Genomic DNA, 23,698 nt, shown 5'->3' on the forward strand with positions numbered 1-23,698 from the left:
ACAGCACCAATTCCACTTCCTCTGGCGTTGACAGCCCCATCAAACAACAAAGTCCACTTTTCGTTTGGATCAGGTCCCTCCTCAACAACTGGCTCTTCACAGTCTTTGATCTTGAGGAACATGATGTCTTCATCTGGAAAATCAAACTTCATCGGCTCATAATCATCAATCGGCTGCTGAGCAAGATAGTCTGACAGAATACTCCCTTTGATGGCCTTCTGTGACGTGTACTGAATATCATACTCTGTTAAAATCATTTGCCAACGAGCGACCCTTCCGGTGAGAGCTGGCTTCTCGAATATGTATTTCACTGGATCCATCTTAGAAATCAACAAGGTAGTATGGTTCAACATATACTGCCTCAGTCAGCGAGCAGCCCAGGCCAAAGCACAACAAGTTTTCTCAAGCTGCGAATATTTGACTTCACAGTCGGTAAACTTTTTGCTAAGGTAGTATATGGCATGCTCTTTTCGACCAGACTCGTCATGCTGTCCCAATACACACCCCATCGAGTTCTCAGTCACTGATAGGTACATTATCAGAGGTCTCCCAGGAACTGGAGGTATAAGGATCGGAGGTTTCTGTAGATACTCTTTTATCTTCTCGAAAGCCCTTTGACAATCTTCATTCCACCTGATAGCCTGATCTTTCTTCAGCAATTTGAAAATTGGCTCACACGTGGTTGTTAGGTGAGAGATGAACCTTGCAACGTAGTTCAACCTCCCTAAGAAACTACGGACTTGCTTCTCTGTTCTTGGCTCTGGCATTTCCTGTATCGCTTTTACTTTGTCGGGATCCACCTCAATCCCTTTTCCGCTAACGATAAAACCCAGCAATTTTCCCGATCTCACCCCTAAAGTGCACTTGTTCGGGTTAAGTCTCAGTTTGAATTTCCTCAAACGCTCAAACAGTTTCTGCAAATTCACCAAATGTTCTTCTTCTGTCTGAGATTTGGCAATCATATCATCCACATAAACCTCGATTTCATGATGAATCATATCATGGAACAGAGTTACCATAGCTCGTTGATATGTTACTCCGGCATTTTTCAGACCAAACGGCATCACCTTGTAGCAGAAGGTGCCCCATGGGGTTATGAAAGTTGTCTTTTCCATGTCTTCTGGTGCCATCTTGATTTGGTTATAGCCAGAAAAGCCATCCATGAAGGAGAATACCGAGAACTGAGTTGTATTATCCACCAAAACGTCGATGTGAGGTAATGGGAAATCATCTTTAGGGCTAGCTCTGTTCAGATCCCGGTAGTCGACACACATCCGTACCTTTCCATCCTTCTTAGGTACTGGGACGATGTTTGCAACCCATGGCGGATAATTGGTGACTGCTAGAAACCCTGCATCCAACTGCTTTTGCACTTCTTCCTTTATCTTGACAGCCATCTCTGGTCTTGTTCTTCTGAGCTTCTGCTTGACCGGAGGACAACCTTCTTTGAGAGGCAAGCGGTGTACCACGATGTCTGTGTCCAGCCCAGGCATGTCCTGATAAGACCAGGCAAAGATGTCAACGTATTCTTGCAGCAATTCAATCAGCCCTTTCTTCACATTGTCTTCTAAAGCAGCCCCTATCTTGATTTCTCTCTTGGCGTCCTCGGTGCCGAGATTAATCACTTCAACAGACTCTTGATGCGGTTGAATAACCCTTTCCTCTTGTTTTAATAACCTGGTAAGCTCTTCAGGGAGTTCACAGTCTTCATCACCCTCTTCTTCAGCTTGAAAGATTGGATTTTCAAAGTCGAAACGAGCCGTAGCAGAAATGTTATCAATAGGATCCGGTGATGTGCATCTGCATGAGTGATGGTATGTGCTTATGAGTGTGAACAAGAAGTGAAAACTAAACAAAACATTGCCATTTTTTTATTTTGAAAAACTGCAAAAATAGAAAGACAGGGAACGAAATATTTGAATGCAAAAATACGTCCTTTATTTATGATAAAAATGCAAGTGTCACATAGACGGGCCCTACAATGAGTCATTACGCCCTGGGCGGAACGTAAGACTTGGATATGCATGAATAAACAAAGAAAATTACTCTTTAAGAAGAGTGACTTGGATAATCTCTTCAGAAGACCAATTGTTGATGACTTCACCCGGGATCCTCGGACGCACCCAGTTGTCAATGTCACAATCACTATCCCCACCCTCTTCATTGATTGCTGATACCTGGCCAACGGATTTGGCTTCTCCTTCAACCATGTTAACATTTTCCCCACCATGTTGTGGCATGGGATTGTTGACGACATTTGGAACCGGTGCAAGGTCGATGGCCTTTGAATCTATGAGGTCCTGAACTACGTGCTTAAAAGCTTTGCAGTTCTCAATGTTATGGCCAGGTGCCCCAGAGTGGAAGCTACACCTAGCATTGGCGTCGTAACCCACCGAAAGTCTACCAACAGGAGGAGCTAGAGTGCGCAGTTGCACAAGTTGTAGTTGTTGAAGACTAGAAAGCAACTGAGCGTACGACATTGGAAGGGTGTCGAAACACCGGTCCATCATCCTTTGCCTCTGTTGATCCCTTCGGGTACCGTATCGGTGAATGCCTGAGTCAGCTATCCTGCTGGTGGAACACCAAACAACTGAGAACACTGTGGCGGTACCTGTTATGCAAGACATGCTGATGACTATGCAAATGCAATGACATGTTTATCAATTCCAAAAGGTATTATAACCCCTTGATTCCAGTCTCACATTTGATAAACAGTGTAAGAAGAAAACCCCGACTAGAATCAAGAAGAAGATATGAATCCCCGGGAATGGATAAACATGTGTTAAATGATATGAATGCAGAATGATGTGATGATGTGAATGCAATGCAGTGGCATGTCAATCAGGATTGCTGTATCTGCTTGAACATCTGTCGGGTTACACTGTCTGAAGAGAAAACCACTGAGGAATATAATACAAGATCAAAGCTCTGCTCCAGAAAACCGGGTTGGTTGGAGGTTAAGGTTTCCTGAATTTAGCCCGCCCCTCACTGGTAGGTTCTAAGAACAGAAGTTCGTCAACTTCAGCCCTTCAGTCGCGAATAATACGTTTACCACTGAAGGTTTGGCATTATCACGGGATAAAAGACCTCCACTGACTCCCCTCAACAGGACATCCTAAAGCAAGTTCCCAGTCTCGGGGTCCTCGGATTGATCAGCGAGAATGCGCCCACCAGAGCTAACATAATCACGTCTCGGAGGAGAGGCCTCGACTGAGTTCTCGGGAAATGGTCACCAGAGTCGACGATTTCTAAAGGAACATCATGTCGTTACGGAACATCCGTAGGACATAATATATCCAAGAGAAACCTCGTTTGGGTGTGGTTCTTCACGAACGACTTAACGTAGCAACATGCCACGCAAGCCTCATGATCATCCACTCTAAGACCTGTGTGTACACTCAAGCCTGGGTAATGGGCTTATCTCTCGTAGAACATCCCATCCCAACAAACAAACAAACAGATCCAACAAATACAACAGATGCATGCAAGCGGGTAAGCAAATAAATGTACAAAAGCATGAACACCCAATAAACAAGAAATCACATAAGCTAGGAGGGACTCGCTTAGGGAAGATGGACCAGCAAGAGGTCAACTTCTTAGTGTCCCCAGCAGAGTCGCCAGCTGTCGCAACCTGAAAAATACAGTGCGCGAAAAAAACAACCGGCGAAAGAAAATGACAGAAGATTCGCCACCGTGCGTTATTCATCCCAAAGGAGGGAAAGGAAACGCTCGAAGTAAACCTGAAAAAGGAAAGGACAAGACGGGGTCTCGCAACCAAATCTTGGGTTCGGGAGACGGTTATGCGAAGGGAAGGTATTAGCACCCCTACGCATCCATAATACTCTACGGGATCCACTTTTGTGGTTTTTGTCTAAAGGGTGTGGGTTTACCTAATGTGTTTATTTACTAAAAAGGTTAAGAGAAATGACTCGCGCGGATGTCGCATCCACTGCATACGTATCTCATCTGAATATGAGAATCAGAGTCTTCGTAGCTCGGCTGACCTATGGGTTAGGGGGATGTGTGCTCGCTAAGACATCGCGTCTTATGCCTACGTATCTCATCTGGAATGAGAATCAGATCAAGCCGTAGTTCGGCTAACTACGGGGTTGTGGATTGGGTTTTGGACGAACGACGTCACTACACAATCTCCTATCGAGGTCTTCCAGCTAAGAAAGCGATAAAGTACGAGAAAAGGAAAAAATTACCACACGGATAAAGATCCGAAGTTACAGCAATTAAAGGATTAGCAACCCTGAGATCTCTCCAGCTAGACCATCAAAGAAAATCAGTCAATACGATTAATCAGGATAAACCTCCGGATGGTATCCCTGCAAGAGTATGTGAGCCCTCACGAAAACTCAATAGAAAGGTTAGACAAACAAGGTGAAATCCAGGGAAAACAATGCCATGGCAACACAAAGACAGGTTAGAGAAACAAAATAGGGCAACCAAGAGTTGCCCCTAAATCAAAGTGTAACCACATGAATAATTCCATCAAAATTCACAAAAAGCTCTCAAAAAGCAATCAAAGGTAGGAGGCCTAAACCTCTTGTCAAACACATGCATCAAAAGGGTATCAAATTCACCCATAATACCTCATACATTTAGAGCATTCAAATTAAAGGCATAAAGATGATGGATATATGGCAAACCTGATTGGAGAGATTGATTAAGATTGAATGGTACGGCCGGATCTGCAAAGTAATACTAGGGTTTGTGTGAGGCGGAGTGAACTTCTCAGGGCTGCTTGAAGGTCGCTGCAGAGTAGTTCTTAGGTTTCCTTCTCTCAAAATCTTTCTCCAGTGAATCTCCCAGTGTAACTCCAAGTGTGTTTTCCTCTACTGAAACTTCAGTATTTATAGACTGATTTTCGTGGGTAGTGGGCTCAAATGAGGGAGACCCAAGTCCAAAAAAATTGTTATATTTTATTTATTTATTTAATTAATTTTATTTATTTATTTATTTTTAACTTCTTTTTTTTCGTTTTTTTTTTTTTCAGGAAAAATGAAGGGTAAATTTTGGGGTATTACAAGTGGCGAGCGCCACCTTTGTAGCAACAGAAACCCACTTCTCAAGGGTTGGTGGCGGGCGCCACCTACCCCTTGGGCCAATGTGGCGGGCGCCACCTACCCCTTGGGCCAATGTGGCGGGCGCCACACTCCTTGGATAATGAGCGCGACAAGCCCATTTGCTTTGGTGGCCCATTATCTCCTTGAAAGCTTCATTTTCTTCTCTTTTTCTTCCATTTTTCTTTCCTTTCTGCTATTTTCCATTTTGCTTGCGGTAAACCTTTTAATCGATAAATACCTGCAATAAATATAAAATACTGCATAATAATAAGTGTTAATCGAGTAAAAAGCAATGCATATGGAGCCAAAAATACGATACGTTTTCGCGTTATCAAACTCCCCCATACTGAAACATTTGCTTGTCCTCAAGCAAATGTCGCGCACATAAAAAGTTTTGTAAAATATTTGCAGCATACATTATCAAGACTCGTAGAAAACGCAGTTGCATTCGGATACTCATTCTAGTCTATAAACTTTACTTTAATTCTAAATTGTATTAACATGTACTCACTTCCACACTAAGGGTATCGTTGGAACACATAGTCGCAATGTTGCAACCGTAAGTCTCCCTCTTATACAAACCAATCAGAATCATGTTGTCATGCCTAAGCCTACCTTACTAAACCTTCTTTTTATCCTTTTTCATTCTGGCCCAGTCACATTAAGCCCGTTATCCTTTCACATTCGTAGCAAGATAATCTGCTAGTGACTATGATCTCATCATTATTTCTTTCTTTTTCGCACTTTGACTCAAATAACAATTGAAGATGGTTATATTGTTGGGCTAAATGACCGGGTGAGGATCACCTAACTTAGAGGGAACAACATTTTTCATACATTTCGTAATCTTTTCTTCTTTTAAGCCTGAAATCATACACTTATTTGCATCGACTTCTTGCGTAGTGTGTGCTTAGGATGATGTTGACTGCTAGATAAACTACTTAAGGAAATATTAAAGGATAGAATTTAAGGATATGGCATGACAAGTACTCAAATCGATCTTATACTTGGGAGATTTAAGGTGTTAAAACGATACTGATCTTATAAAGTTTTTCCAAATCTCTACAATTCAACCTCAGTTTTATTTATAGTTTAGAATTTTCAAAAGATGTACTGTATCTCTAAGTCTAGATTTTTGCAAAAATTTTGTATGGCTTAAGTAAATAGGAGAATTAGTAAATAACGGAAACCACGCATAAAGACTCGACAACACATTGATATTTAACTCGACTGACACTTCAAAGAAACGATAAATAAAAAAGCGGTAAAGCTTCCTCCCCCAAAGTTAAATCTTGCATTGTCCCCAATGCAACAACATAAGATAGGAAAGAAAGGTAGAACATGGTTATTCTGCTACTGGCGCCTTCTGCCACGTGTATGTGCACGTCCACTGTTTCCTGGCTGGTGAGGTGGCGTGTAGTTCTAGAGATCTTCTACATGCATTGTCAATGTTGCCATTTCATCGATCAAGCTAGACATGTTCTGTTTGGTTCTGAAGGCGCGGTCGTGCTGATCATGCTGCATTTGGCAAAGGATTTGAATCATTTTAGTTTGCTGAGCTCCCATGGTTTGGATATGTAGGTCTCGCTGAGCGTCTAATTCTCTACACCGCAGCAGTTCAGCATAAATCTCATCAAGAGGGGTTGGTGCCATATTTCTTCTTGGTCTTTGACTGGAAGATGCACCTGCAACATTTTCAAATGACGTGTGTGTGGTGTGGGGGTCAGTAGCGGAAGCAGTTTGCTCCGGAATGTGATCCTCATTGGTGTCCCAGCCATCAACTACATTCTCAGGAATATGCGCGGGAACTTGGTTAGGTACCGGATCATTAGTATAACAATAATTATCCGGGTTGCGCACATCTGTGCGATTTGAATTTAGGAGGATAAAATCTTGTAACACATTATTAGCAATTATTAAATTAAATTTACCTTCATTCCTTCGTTTTACTAGTTTCATGCTCCTTGCCATGTCAATGTCAATGGCGTGATGCGGAGAGGGGTTAGCCTGGAGAACTTTTCTTCGAGTCCTAGGACTCTGGCTATGGAGGTTAATAAACCTCCAAAAATAATCGGGCCTCGCTTCGCATTGACAATGTCCTGCGTGTGAGATAGCATAAATGGGACGGTATTCACCTGTTGTTGCAAAAATTTGGCGAACAAATAAAAGAGTTCTTTTTCGTTCACCTTGTTAGAATTTGCTCGGCCAAAAATGTTGCACGCCAATATTTGGCGGAAATATCGAATAGCCGAGTTTTGAATTAAAGTGGCTATGTTTCCCTCAAAACTATGGGTGACTGAACCGATTATCGCCCTCTAAAATGGTTGGAAGGCGCGTTGCCAACCCTCAGTATCTGGGACCTCACTTGCTACGCCATCCCCATGGGGGAAATGTAGCAGGTCCGCTAGTTAGGAAAATGTAAGGGCATATTCGACGTTAAATAAATGAAACTGGACAGTCCCACTGGAGCAGTTTGTGTTGGGTGTGGGACTAAAAATTAATGAGCTCAGGAATTCTAATGTTAGTTGAGCATAGATAGGGTCCTTGAGAGATAGAAAATAATTTAAATTTAAGATGTCTAGCATATAGTTAACACTATCTTGAATTCCTAAGGCATATAAGCAGTGTTCATCGGCGTACCTTGTTGATTCGATCTTTCTGACGCTTAGAGACATGTACGTCTCCTCTTGTAACTCTCCTGGCTCTCCGTTTCTGAACACTATTTCGTATTCCCTCATTTGTGCCATAATGGATTTCACACTCCTTGTGTAATAGTGAGAATAGAGCAAGAGAGGAGAGAAATATGTAAATGAGAGGTGTGGTTTGTTGAGGTAATGTTGGTGGTTTATATAGAGGTGATGGTGGTTGGAAAATTAATTGGTAAATAAATAGCATTTACGGTTTTTTATGTCTTGGTCAAAGAGTTGTTGAAAATGGTTGAATGGCATTAAAGTATTGTCTTGCATGCAAGGGACAACATCATAAAGGTGATATGAATGGTCAAAATACATAGCCTGCGTATGCAGGCTTGTGTAGTGGCTTGCACCACTTTTGGTGTTGGTGGCGGGCGCCACTATGGGCCATGTGGCGGGTGCCACAGCCCTCACATGGACGCCACAACTGTGTGTGGCAGGCGCCACATGCAGTGTGGTTTCCCATGTGTATGCTTTTATTTGCTTTGACCATAAAATTTCAATGGAATTTAGTTTACCAATAATATATAGTGTATGGGAATAATAAACATGATATAGTGGAATGGAATTTAATCGCAGAATTAACGAATAGAAGAATCGAGTAGACGGGAAAAGATGCAATAATTTGTCTACTGGAATAAAAAGAAATGAAGTAATTAAATAAATCTCAATGTGTAAAAGAAAATAATAATAAAATTCCAAACAAGAAAATAAAATAAAATAAAAGTCAGTAAATCGGTAGTACTATAATAAATTAACCATTACGGCGACTGCTGGTAGGAGGAATGAACGAGTAGAAGTGGTGGTAAATATGATCCAGGTTCTCTGTCACTACATCCATAAAGTCGTGGAATTCCACGTGTGCTCAGCTCGCCTCTCAGATTGGTGACGTCTGACTGAACAGCTTCGATGGCAGCAACATGATCGGTGAGATGTGCAACAGGTATAACTGGGGCATGTGATTCAGCATCAAAGAGATAATTATCATAGTGGTCGTAGATTTGGGGTGTCTCTGGAGGAGAAGGTGGTGCATCTGGTGGTCCATCCAAATCATAGAGCCAGTTGTTCCTATCATGTACACTCGTTCTAGGTTCTGGCAGGGTAAACAAGTGTACTACTTCGCGGTTGATTAGAAATTCAAACACATCTGGACCTAGGTTCCTAATGATACTGGTGTCGAAGAAAAAGTCAATATTCATTGGTCGTATTCCACCTAAACGGGTGAGCCTGATAAGTGGTTGTCTCAGTTCGATGGCATTTGCTATCATGATCACTAAGCCTCCCACTAAAATTGGTCCATAGTCCTCTTATGCCATACGGTACAAATTAGCTATCATAAACGTAGCAGCGTTAACAGGTCGGGTCGGTGATGCGCAGTACATTATGAAGAGTTCGTCTTTGGACACAAAGGTTCTGTTCTACTCTTTTCCAAACAAGGTGTGAGCTAGGATCTTATGGAAGTAACGAATCACAGGGTTACAGATGTTCTCTGAATGCATAAGGTCTGGCTCGGGATGGTCGTTTCCTGTGATACTACCCCAAAAGAGATCTAATTGATGGTCTACAAGTCTGTCTTCCTGTGTAATGGTAAAGGTATCAGGACCATTAGGGCATCCTAAGAGTTCAGCGATTTCTCTGTGGGTGTAGCGGTAGTCTTTATCAAACAACCTAAAGGTGATTAGGCCTTTGTTAAATCCCATACCATGGTTTGACAGGTACACTAGGGAGCTTAGGAATTCTAAATTCAACCTACTGATGGAACTAAATTTTCTTTTGATAGCAAAGGTGTCCCAGCCTAGTTGGTTAATTAGGAACATAACACTGTCTCTTATACCTAATTTGGTCATGGTGTGTTCATCTAGGTATAAGGTTAGTGTCATTTCTCTCTGAAATAGAGCCTCAAAACGTCTCCTTTGAGCTCTTCCTCTGAAGAAGATAGGAACATAACACTGTCTCTTATACCTAATTTGGTCATGGTGTGTTCATCTGGCTATGGCCTCAATCCATTTTGATACGTAATCGACCGCAACAAGGATATACTTGTTACCAAAAGAAGATTGGAAAGGTCCCATAAAATCGATTCCCCAAACATCGAAGACTTTTACTTCCAAAATGCCTTTAAGCGGCATCTCGTCGCGTCTAGATATGTTTCCAGTGCATTGACACCGGTTGCAATTTGTGATCGCGATGTGGACATCTTTCCACATAGTAGGCCAAAAGAGGTCGGCTTGCAAGATCTTAGCGTAAGTCTTCGAGGTGCTTGCATGTCCTCCATAAGGAGCAGAATGACAATGGGAAATTACGTTTTCTACCTCATCTTCTGGGACACATCGACAGAAAATGTCGTTGGCGACTCTCTTGAAAAGTAGAGGCTCATCCCAATAGTAGTGTTTAAGATCGTGGAAGAATTTTTTCTTTTATTGGTATGTCAAGTCAGGCGGAAGCACCCTAGCTTCTAAGTAGTTGACGAAGTCAGCGTACCATGGTAGTGTGGTTTGGTTGTAAATTGCTTCCACTACTTCGTTTGTTTTTGGTATCTTTATGGGTTAACACACCTTTAGTTGTATTGCTTTCTAATTGGGCTATGAGTCTTTCGTACGGAAAATCATCGTTTATAGGCGCTCGTTCAGGTTCTATACCTTCCATTCTTGACAAGTGATCGGCCACAACATTTTCAATGCCCCTTTTATCCTTGATTTCTAGGTCAAACTCTTGTAATAGTAAGATCCACCTTAGGAGTCTTGGTTTGGCGTCTTTTTTGTTTAACAGGTATCTAATTGCAGCATGATCGGTATAGATAATTATCTTTGCTCATACTAAGTAGGAACAAATTTATCCAGAGTGAACACTACGGCTAAAAGTTCCTTTTCTGTGGTGGCATAGTTCATCTGTGCAGGGTCTAGGGTTCTAATTGCATAGTATATTGCATGAAGTTTCTTGTCCCTTCTTTGTCCTAAGACTGCACCTACAGCATAGTCACTAGCATCACACATGATTTCAAAAGGTAATCTCCAATCGGGTGGTTGCATGATAGGTGAGGTAATAAGAGTTGTTTTCAGTTGTTCAAACGCAGCTAGGCATTTGTCGTCAAAGATGAACTCAGCATCTTTCATCAATAAGCCAGTCAGTGGTTTGGTGATTTCGGAGGCTGGAGGTTTTCTATGACTTCTATTTTGGCCTATTCGACTTCAATCCCCTTGTCGGATACTATGTGTCTGAGCATGATTCCTTGTTGGACCATGAAATGGCATTTTTTCCAGTTTAGCACGAGGTTCACTTTTACGCATCTTTCGAGGATCAATCCTCGGTCAAACTTTTCACTTTTCCTTGATTTCCATGGTCACTTATCAATCCATCTCTCATATCCATCACCTTTTCTTCTTTTTCTTCTGCGAGGTGGTTTATCCTTCTGAACTTGTGGTAGATGTTCTGGCTCTATCCTGAGAGCTAGCTTTTCAGGTTTAGGTTCAATTTTTTCATCCACCACCTCAAAGTATAATTTCCCCTTTTTATACTAATGAGTTCCCTAGTTTCATGGTCTTTTAATTTTCTTTTCTTGTTCAGGGTCTCAAATAAAGGTGCATTGGTGTGGATATTTTCCGATAGCTCTTCATATCTTTCGGATTTGGGGTCTACCTTAACTTCCACAGACCTTTGCGGGAAAGGAATCGGTGATTTATAGGGAGGAGGAACAACACATAGTTCTTCTTTCTCTACCTCTTTGACAACCTCCCTCTCGGGTGGTGTCGGTGGTTCTTTCTCAATCACTACTCTCTTCTCACCTGAACCCTCCTCATTATCACTCTCCTTAGGATTTTCGGTAAATTTTTCACTGGTGATTGTTACAACATCCGCATGTTTCTCTGGGAATGGTCCTAGAGATGTCTGCCTAAGAAGGGAGACTTGAGTCTCCAATGCCTCATTGTGAGTGACGAGGGACTCGACCACAGTGTTCAGTTGCATAAGGGTTTTATTGGTATAGAGACTTTGTTTTCTAAATTCTTCATTCTGAAGAGTTTGTGTAGCCACAAAGCGTTCCATCATAAATTCCATCCTAGAGTGAGTTTGCTTCTCAATGAAATCCTCCATTAATATTTCCAGGTGGGATTTATAGGAATCTTGCGATTCCTCAAAATATTGGGAGTGATAATCATAGAGAAAATTTGGGTGATACATACTAATAGAGAAAAAAGTGCCTTAGTCTATACTGGGCAACACTGGAGTTACGATATCGACTAAATTAGTCCCCGGCAACGGCGCCAAAAACTTGATCGCGACTTAGTAAGTCTATGTGAAGCGTGACTGCAAGTGCACAGTCCTATCACGTAGTTTTAAAGATTATCGAACCCACAAGGACTAATAATCGAACGTATTGTGGTCTAATGTTGCTATGTAAATCTAAGGCTGATGATTATTCTCTGATTGGAGGGATGAAGAGAAATAACTATAACATAAATAGAATAAAGATATGGGATATAGGGGATATCGGTATGTAATACCTCAAACTTCGGGGATTCGATAGATAGTTGGTGTAATCTTATTCGTTAAAATATTCTTCAGTAGAAATTTTTTATAGAAAGGACTTAGTCTCACACTCTTATTTTTATTGACTCTGACCATACTCCTAAACCAGAATGCTTGGCTCTCGCGGTCTCATTTTGAATTTAAAAGTAATTTTTGAATATAAATAAAGTCTAATTAATCCTAAAACACTCTCGCTGTGTTTAGGATTAATGCCTAGTTTCAGCTATCTCGTTAAAATCTCAAACTCTCGTTCTTGTTGACTGTAACCTTAGTTTGTTTTGTACTCTCGTACGAAAAACAGTTTGATTAAAATAAGAAACTAAAAACCGGAAAAACAAGTTTTATAAAAACTAACACCAATTATTTATTGAATCCCGTCGTTTTGACGGTCTTTACATACCGATACCTAAGGGTTTAGTCGGACATGGATCCGGTAACAAACATGGTATTTGGGAAATTAAACATGCAATAATGAATAAATAAATAAAACAGTAATCAAAATAAAACCTGGATTGCAATTTAAGAACTGGAACTGAATCTTGCATCTTCGATTAAAATAATTTCGGCAGGCTTTAGAAATGAATAACCCTTACAATTGAATCCCAAATGCGTAAAATAATAAACCATAATATTTCCCGATGTGGAGAAACTATCACTTTTACATAGTAAGAAAACTGCCTAGAAAACTAAAAGAAAGTAATGCTGAATAAAAAAATAATCGTAAACTTGAAAACTGGAAGAAGAGAGGTTCTCGTGCGAGTCTGAGAGGTCCTTTATATATATTTTCCATATTCCTCATTTGTAGCATAGGTGGGTGGTTTCGTGGCTAAAAAGGTGGAGAAAAAGGTGGAAGACTAGGTTGTGGTGGTTGCCACAACCCTAGCTTAATAATGAGTGGCAAGCGCCACCTTTGTAGCAACAGAAAACCACTTCTCAAGGGTTGGTGGCGGACGCCACCTACCCTTTGGGCCAATGTGGAGGGCGCCACACTCCTTGGATAATGGGCGCCACAAGCCCATTTGCTTTTGTGGCCCATTATCTCCTTGAAAGCTTCATTTTCTTCTTTCTTTCTTCCCTTTTTCTTTCCTTTTTGCTATTTTCCATTTTGCTTGCGGTAAACCTTTTAATCGATAAATACCTACAATAAACATACAATACCGCGTAATAATAAGTGTTAATTGAGTAAAAAGCAATGCATGTGGAGCCAAAAATACAACACATTTTCGCGTTATCAATGCCATCTTTATATCACCCATTAGGTCTAACGCCCATCCTTAAAATGGCCATGGCTTGATGATCGAATGTAATTCGCTGGCGGGCACTGTTGTATTCCTCCATGTTGTTGGCACTCTTGACATCCTCGAGCGAACTCGATGCAATCTTTCAATATTGTGGGTCAGTATACCCCATGTCGACACAACAACCATTTCATTTTATGGACTGATTGGTGAGCGGCACACAACTCGCTGTGAGTGTCAGAAATTTCCAAGTAGGCTTCGCTGTCGCTAATGCATTTGAGCAACACCTCTTTTGGAGTCTTTTTGAACAACTCGTTTCCAATGATGACGACACAACAATCTCTCTTCGCCAATTGTCATTTGATATGTTATCGGTGGCAAAAGATTCAAAAAATTTACAAAATTCTGGTAACTCCTCTGCCCCCACCAGTTTTGGCGTTGACAACTCTGGTCGGATGATGCTAATTGATGCCAACTTGTCTTTCACCTCAGTCAAGTTATTTAATTTTTCCTTAGCTACCTGGGCCAAATCGTTGGCCTCTTGGTTGCGTATTCTTGGTACGTGTTCAATATCTAAAGTTTTAAATTGTTTAAGCATTGAATTTTCCTTGACGAAGTATATTAACAGGTTATCTTTAATACATTTGTATTCCTTTGTTAATTGCTTTATTACCAGTTAGGAGTCACCTTTGATCTCGACTCTGGTTGCCCCTAAGTCTAATAATATGGTAAGATTTGTAATCAAGGCTTCATATTCAACCTTGTTGTTGGAATAATAGGCATTTATTTTGACCTTATACTTAATAGGAATTCCTTCTGGGGACATGAAGAAAATATCCACGCCCGTTCGTTTAGAATGGATGGAACCATCAAAATATAGTTTCCATGTCGAGAACTCAACATAGTTTTGCGCTATTTCCATTACTGCATGATCTACTATGAAATGAGCAACAATTTTTCCTTTCAAGGCCTTTAAAGGCGTATAAGTTACAGAATATTCGGTAAGGGCTAATGCTCATTTTCCAACTCTATTATGTAAAATTGGTTTCGATAGCATGTGCTTAATTATGTCGAAGTATGAATAAACAACCACATCTGAAGATTTTATATAATGCTTGAGTTTGGTACAATAAAAGCATAAAGATAACAAAAAATTTCTACCATAGTGTATCTAGTCTCAGCATCATTCATGATTCGACATAAATAATAAATGGCTCTTTCAACACCATCGTCATCTTCTTGGGCTAACATACTCCCAAATGTCGAGTAAGATGCATAAATGTACAACTTCATGGCTTTGTTCCTCATGAGATGTAACAACATTAGAGGTTTCGATAGGTACCTCTTAATTTCATCGAAGGCTTATTGATGTTTTGGTCCCCACCTGAAACCTTCTTCTTTCTTTAATCATAAAAGTGGTGAGAATACTTTTGTCTTGCCACTTAGATTTGAAATAAATCTTCTCAAAAAGTTGATTTTTCCTAACAAGGATTGAAGTTGTTTCTTGCTAGTCGGAGACTCAGTATTTTGTATGGCTTTCGCCTTGTTTGAGTTTATCTTTATACCCTTATTATGGACGACAAAACCAAGAAAGTACCCTACATGAACAAAAAAAATTCAATTTAATGGATTCATTTTAAGCCCATGTTATGTGTGATGTCTTAACATGAGATATCCTATGTACCTGCTGGAGTTCAAGAACATGTTCATGCAGGATTGTTTCAGAATGCCACATACAATGCCATGGCTTCTGATATTGGATGTACCTGCTGGAGCTTAAATGAAAGACATGTTCATGCAGGATTGTTTCAGATGACATACACAAGGTCATGGCATCTGATATGGTTGTACCTGTTGGAAGTTATAAAAGGAATTATTGGATTATGCAGGATTTTTCCAGGATGTCAGACCCGATGTCACGACATCCTATACGCAGAACATTCAGTGTGAATGTCTGGTGTTTTGTGGTTGCACAATTAATGGCAATCTTTGTATGATTGAAGATCTGATTAGCTGGCGTATTCAATCATGGATTACAACCATATTTACTTATTTTCCAAGGAGATCTAACCAGCTGTTATAAAACGATTTGATTGGAAAATAGATTTAGGGTTTTCAAGATGTCCAAGCCCAGCTGAAAGCTTCTATAAAAAGGGACATAGAAAACCTGTTTGAATACACAACCAATATTGAGCGAAATATAGAGAGAGAGCTAGGGTTGTGTCTGTTTAGTCGTGAGACTTGTAAGCCATTCAAGTCATCCATTGATGATTGAATTGGACTGATTTGTTGTTGTAATTTGTCACTCTAAAGCTGTTAAGCAAGAGTGTGTGTCTTCTTGATCAAAGCTGTGAAGCAAGATCAAGAGTGTGTCTTCTTGATTGAAACTGTGAAGTAAAATCAAGAGTGTGTAATTGAAAAGTATTTTCTTTTCTCAAGGGATTGTTGTTTAAGATCACAGGTGTGATTGTAGGGAAGTGAGTGGGTTCTCATATCTATGAGTGCTTAGGTAGAAATTGCACGGGTAGAGATTAGGTGAGAAAAACTGTAACTTGTTGAAGTGTACGGAGAGTCTTTGAACTAATTCTATTTTAGTGAATTTCCTTCCTGGCTTGGTAGCCCCCAGACGTAGGTGAGTTGCACCGAACTGGGTTAACAATTGCTTGTGTCATTTGCTTTACCATTCTATATCTTTATCCTATTTGTGTTAACAGATATTAGTGTCGTGACATTACCTTCGACATCTTATATTTGATACCAGAATTTCAATTGATATTAGAGCAGGCATCCTGCTCTGGTTTTGGGTGAGATCTAGGGACAATACTTTCTGGTACAATGGAGAGAGATGGAGGATCTGTTCATAGGCCCCCAATTTTGGATGGTTCTAACTATGACTATTGGAAACCTCGAATGGTAGCTTTTTTTAAAATCTCTTGATAACAAGGCTTGGAAGGCTGTGTTGATAGGCTGGGTGCACCCTGTAGTTACTAAAGAAGGAGAAGCCACTGCTGAGAAAAAGCCTGAAGAACAATGGTCCAAGGAGGAGGACGACCTAGCCCTTGGAAATTCTAAAGCATTGAATGCCATCTTCAATGGAGTGGACAAGAACATCTTCAGATTAGTAAACACCTGTGAAGTAGCTAAAGATGTTTGGGACATTCTCAAAACCACTCATGAAGGCACCTCTAGAGTGAAAATGTCTAGACTACAGCTGCTCACCACCAAGTTTGAAAACTTAAGGATGAAAGAAGATGAAAATATTCATGAATTCTACATGAGTATCCTTGAAATTGCCAATGCCTCTAGAGCTTTGGGTGAGAAGATGTCAGATGAAAAGTTAGTAAGAAAAATACTCAGGTCGCTCCCCAAGAGATTTGCTATGAAAGTATCAGCCATAGAAGAATCTCAAGACATCTCAAATATGAGAGTTGATGAGCTAATTGGATCCCTCCAAACATTTGAGATGGGAATATGTGATGGAGCTGAAAAGAAAGCCAAGAGCATAGCATTTATGTCAAACACTGAAGAGGAAGATGAGGAAGGTGGTCAAGATAGTGATGAAGACCTGGCAAATGAGATAGCAATGTTGGGAAGACAATTCAACAGACTGACGAAAAAGGTAGATGTGAGAGCAAAGGGCAATGTCAAGAACATCACATTTGACATCAGTAAATCCAGCAGCTTTGGTAAGAAAACAAAGTCTGAAGAAAAGCCCAAAGAAGTTCAGTGCTATGAGTGTAATGGGTATGGTCATATTAAAACTGAATGTGGGACCTACCTCAAGAAACAAAAGAGGAGTCTTGTGGCCTCTTGGTCTGATGGAAGTGAAACAGAAGAAGCTACAAACCATGTGACTGCATTGACATGAAGATGGGGGTCTGAGGAAGAGTCAATTGATGATGAAAGAACCTTTGAAGAGATGGCCACTACCTACAAAGAGTTGTGCCACAGAAGTGCAGGAGTGTGCAGACAAGTTGAAAGCCAGAAGAAAGTGATAGCTCAGCTGGAAAATGAAAAGGAAGAGTTTGTGGAAACCATCTCAAAGTTGAAGACTGAAGTTGTATTCTTGAATTCCAAACTAGATGAGATGACTAAGTATGTAAGAATGCTTAACAATGTATCTGCCATCTTAGACAAGATTCTCTAGACTGGCCAAATAACAGGAAACAAATTTGGCATTGGATTCAAGGCTGAGTGCAGTTACACTGGTTGCAAACCAAAATCCAAATCTAAGTGCATCCATGTTAAAAGCAAACCTGAGATGTCACATCAGATGTCACAACAGCAAAAAGGGAAGCATCAAAGATGGAAATGCCAATACTGTGGAAAATTTGGCCACCTGAAGCCCTTCTGCTATAAGCTATGTGGCTATCCTGGCCCTGTTCAGTCTCAATACCAATCAAGGTCCAAGCATCACAAGACTGTCAACAAAAAGTAATGGGTTCCTAAGACAAAGGTCACAAGTCTAATAGCTCACACTTCCCTCAGAGTTTTAGCCAAAGAAGATTGGTATTTTGACAGTGGTTGCTCCAGACATATGACTGGGAACAAAAATCGGCTAACTGAACTTCATCCTCATGCCATGAGTTATGTTACCTTTGGTGATGGTGCAAAGGGTGAAATCAAGGGAATGGGTAGGCTGGATTGCCCTGGAGTTCCTGACCTTGATGATGTCCTACTTGTTAAGGGATTAACTACTAATCTTATAAGCATCAGTCAACTGTGTGATCAAGGTCTGAATGTAAACTTCACCAGAACTGAATGTCTGATTACTAACAAAGAAAATAAAGTAATCATGAAGAGAGTTAGGTCCAAAGACAACTTCTACATGTGGAGCTCTCAAGAAACTGGATACTCTTCAATGTGTACCTTAGGCAAAGAAGAAGAAGTGAAGATATGGCATCAAAGATTTGGCCATCTACACCTTAAAGGTATGAAGAGGATCATATCAGTTGAAGCTGTTAGAGGAATTCCCAACTTAAAGATTGATGAGGGAAAAATCTGTGGAGAATGTCAGATTGGAAAATAAACAAGGATGTCACACCAGAGGCTCAGACATGACATAACTACCAAAGTCCTGGAACTCCTTCATATGGACTTGATGGGACCCATGCAAGTAGAAAGCCTTGGTGGGAAGAAATATGCATATGTGGTGGTGGATGATTTCTCCAGATACACCTGGATCAATTTTATAAGAGAAAAATCTGATGTATTTGAAGTCTTTAAGGAGCTTTGTCTGAAACTTCAAAGGGAAAAAGAAAGTCCTGTTGTCAAAATTAGAAGTGATCATAGGAAGGAGTTTGAGAACAGCAAATTTGCTAAATTCTGCTCTTCAGAAGGAATTCATCATGAGTTCTCATCTCCCATCACTCCCCAGCAAAATGGTGTGGTGGAAAGAAAAAATAGGACTCTTCAAGAATCAGCCAGAGCTATGATTCATGCTAAGAAATTGCCCTATCATTTTTGGGCTGAAGCCATGAACACAACCTGCTATGTTCACAACAGAGTGACATTAAAGAAAGGGACTCCCACAACCCTTTATGAAGTCTGGAAAGGAAGAAAACCTACAGTCAAATACTTCCATGTATTTGGTAGCAAATGCTATATCTTGGCTGATCGTGAGCAAAGAAGGAAGATGGATCCCAAAAGTGATGAAGGAATATTTCTGGGCTATTCAACAAACAACAAAGCTTACAGGGTCTTTAATTCCAGAACTAATGTATTGATGGAATCCATTAATGTTGTGGTTGATGACCAACAGACGGATGTCACAGACGATGTCGAGACATCTCTGAATGATTCTCGAGATGACTTCTCAGACAAAAATAAGGAAGAAGAACCTCATCAAGCTGAACCTGAAGATGACAAAATCAACAAGGGACCCTCTATCAGAACTCAGAAGGATCATCCCAAAGATCTTATCATAGGAGATCCAGATAAAGGAGTCACTACTAGATCAAGGGAAGTGATCTCACATGGCTGCTTTGTGTCAAAGATTGAACCCAGAAATATCAAGGAAGCCTTGACTGATGAGTTCTGGATCAATGCCATGCAAGAGGAGTTAGGCCAATTCAAGAGGAATGAAGTATGGGAATTGGTTCCTAGACCTGAAAGAGTAAATGTCATAGGAACAAAGTGGGTATATAAGAATAAATCTGATGAACAAGGGGTTGTTACTAAAAACAAAGCTAGATTAGTAGCTCAAGGATATACTCAAGTTGAAGGAGTAGACTTTGATGAAACATTTGCTCTTGTAGCTCGCCTTGAGTCCATTAGACTATTGCTTGGAGTGGCATGTATTCTGAAATTCAAGTTGTTTCAAATGGATGTAAAAAGTGCCTTCCTGAATGGCTACTTAAATGAAGAAGTATATGTTGAACAACCTAAAGGATTCACAGATCCAAATCTTCCACAACATGTGTACAGATTAAAGAAAGCCCTATATGGGTTGAAGTAAGCTCCCAGGGCTTGGTATGAGAGACTCACAGTGTTCCTCACTGACAATGGATACAGGAAAGAAGGTATTGACAAAACCCTGTTTGTAAAGAACGAAGGAGGAAAGCTCATGGTGGCACAAATATATGTAGATGACATTGTATTTGGTGGGATGTTAGAACAGATGGTTGAACATTTTGTTAGACAAATGCAATCTGAGTTTGAGATGAGCCTTGTTGGAGAACTGACCTACTTTCTTGGGCTACAAGTCAAACAGATGGAAGACTCTATCTTTATATCTCAAAGCAAGTATGCCAAGAACATTGTGAAGAAGTTTGGCATGGAAAATGTAAGCCATAAAAGGACACCTGCTTCTACTCATGTGAAAATCTCCAAAGACGAAAATGGTGTCAATGTAGATCAGAGTCTATACAGAAGTATGATAGGAAGTTTGCTATATCTCACAGCAAGCAGACCTGACATTGCATTTGCTGTAGGTGTTTGTGCTAGGTATCAAGCTTAACCAAAAGTCAGTCACATAAACCAAGTGAAGAGAATACTGAAATATGTCAATGGCACCAGTGACTATGGGATGTTGTATACTCATGGATCGGGATCCATGTTGACTAGTTACTGTGATGCTGACTGGGCTGGAAGTGCTGATGATAGGAAAAGCACATCTGGGGGATGCTTCTTTTTGGGGAACAATCTGATTTCATGGTTTAGCAAGAAACAAAACTGTGTATCTCTATCCACTGCTGAAGCTGAATACGTAGCAGCTGGGAGTAGCTGTTCTCAACTGGTCTGGATGAAGCAGATGTTGTCTGAATACAATGTCACACAAGAAGTCATGACATTATACTGTGATAACCTGAGTGCCATAAATATTTCCAAAAATCCTATTCAACATAGCAGGACAAAGCACATTGACATTCGTCATCACTTCATTAGAGAACTTGTAGAAGAGAAGATCATAACTCTAGAGCATGTTACTACTGAAAAGCAATTAGCAGACATTTTTACTAAAGCTTTGGATGCCAATAAGTTTGAAAGTTTAAGGGGGAAGTTGGGGATCTGTGTTCATGAGAACCTATAGCAAGTAAAGGAGTTTGTGGTTATCCCAGAGGATAGTTCTGACTGGGTAAACTGTGTTGTGGCGAAGACTAGACTGTGTGGCTGGAAGCTATTCTGATGCTGATGTTTGAAAGACTGAAGTTTTATTGTTTTTGAAAAAGGTCACATTTGGTCAATTTTGACTAAAAAGGGGGAGAAGTGCTGATATGGAAGTTGTTGTGGAAGTTGTGAGATGTATGTAGCTGATCTGAAGGACAACTATTATTGAAGGAAGTGCACAGGTGTTAAAATAGAATGTTGTTCTGTTTACAGATGTCAAAGACGATGTCTGATATGGTGCACAGGTGTTGATGTTGAAGCAGATGTCAGAATGACATTCTGGCTGGTACAGGTGCTGGAGTTACAGTAGCTATTATGTTCATGGAGATTGTTTGTTGTGTGCACAGATTTAGGGGGAGAAGGAGTACCCTTGTGCATTTGTGTGTCTTACTAGTTGCATCCATAACTAGTAATTCTGTTTGTGTTGCACATATTTAGGGGGAGGAGAAGTACCCTTGTGCATGTGTGTATTACTAGTAGCTATAGCTAGTAATTGTTTTGGTTCTGCTGCTGTTTAAACTACTGTTAAGTTGTTTAACTGCTCATAGTTTACCTTGTGAACAAAAAGGACAGATATATGTTTTAGCCAAAATTTGCCAAAGGGGGAGTTTGTTGATTCTAAGTGTTGATAACAATTTTGGTAAAACAAAGAGTGTTCACAAGATGTTATGTGTGATGTCTTAACATGAGATATCCTATGTACCTGCTGGAGTTCAAGAACATGTTCATGCAGGATTGTTTCAGAATGCCACATACAATGCCATGGCTTCTGATATTGGATGTACATGTTGAAGCTTAAATGAAAGATATGTTCATGCAGGATTGTTTCAGATGACATACACAAGGTCATGGCATCTGATATGGTTGTACCTGCTGGAAGTTATAAAAGGAATTATTGGATTATGTAGGATTTTTCCAGGATGTCAGACCCGATGTCACGACATCCTGTACACAGAACATTCAGTGTGAATGTCTGGTGTTTTGTGATTGCACAATTAATGGTAATCTTTGTATGATTGAAGATCTGATTAGCTGGTGCATTCAATCATGGATTACAACCAGATTTACTTATTTTCCAAGAAGATCTAACCAGCTGTTATAAAAAGATTTGATTGGAAAATAGATTTAGGGTTTTCAAGATGTCCAAGCCCAACTGAAAGCTTCTATAAAAAGGGACTTAGAAAACCTGTTTGAGTACACAACCAATATTGAGCGAAATATAAAGAGAGAGAGCTAGGGTTGTGTCTGTTTAGTCGTGAGACTTGTAAGCCATTCAAGTCATCCATTGATGATTGAATTGGACTAATTTGTAATTGTAATTTGTCACTCTAAAGCTGTTAAGCAAGAGTGTGTGTCTTCTTGATCAAAGCTGTGAAGCAAGATCAAGAGTGTGTCTTCTTGATTGAAACTGTGAAGTAAAATCAAGAGTGTGTAATTGAAAAGTATTTTCTTTTCTCAAGGGATTGTTGTTTAAGATCACATGTGTGATTGTAGGGAAGTAAGTGGGTTCTCATATCTAAGAGTGCTTAGGTAAAAATTGCACGGGTAGAGATTAGGTGAGAAAGACTGTAACTTGTTGAAGTGTACGGAGAGTCTTTGAACTAATTCTATTTTAGTGAATTTCCTTCCTGGCTTGGCAGCCCCCAGACGTAGGTGAGTTGCACCGAACTGGGTTAATAATTGCTTGTGTCATTTGCTTTACCATTATGTATCTTTATCCTATTTGTGTTAACAGATATTAGTGTCATGACATTACCTTCGACATCTTATATCTGATACCAAAATTTCAAGTAGCACCAGCATTCTTTATACTAAAATGCATCATTACCATTCCTATGTGCCCAAGGCCCCCGGGCATCGAAATGCATTTTTCCACGTCTTCCTCTGTATTGAAAATATGGTTGTAACCAGAGTATCCATCGAGGAGACTTAGGTATTGAAATCCCTCCGCATAATCGACTAACGTCTTAGCCACTGGCATTTGATATTCATCTTTGGGAGTAGCAGAATTAAGATCTATAAAGTCTATGTAGACTCTAAGGGTACCATTTTTCTTAATAACTAGAACAATATTATGAAGTCATTCGACATGCATAACAGGTCTAAAGAACTTGTTTTAGAGCAACCTTTTGATATCCGCTTTGATCTTCGACATGATTTTAGGCGCTAACCTCTGTGGGGACTGCTTCAATGGCTTCTTGTTAAGTCTGATCGGCAACTTTAGTTGGACTAGTTCACGGCTGAGCCCAGGCATTTCATCATAGTCCAAGGCGAAACAAAATCTGAATTCTTTCAATTCCTTGATCACTTATGCTTTCAGGTGTGGGTCGATTTTCGCACTAATGTATGTCAGCCTCTTTGTCGTCCCATCTCTTAAGTCCACCTCTTGTAAAGGATCATGCGTATGCATTTTCCTGGTTCATATCATTGGGTCCTTCTCGAACCCCAAAGGCTCATCATCATAGATAAAATCTAGCCTTTGGCTTTCAAAAACGGTTGTTTGGCCGGTAAAGCCAGATTGATGTACCCAAGAGTTGTCGGGCTTAATAGCTTCAATAACCAA

Source organism: Lathyrus oleraceus, chromosome 5 (genome assembly GCF_024323335.1).
Source record: "Lathyrus oleraceus cultivar Zhongwan6 chromosome 5, CAAS_Psat_ZW6_1.0, whole genome shotgun sequence".
Lineage (NCBI taxonomy): Eukaryota > Viridiplantae > Streptophyta > Magnoliopsida > Fabales > Fabaceae > Lathyrus > Lathyrus oleraceus.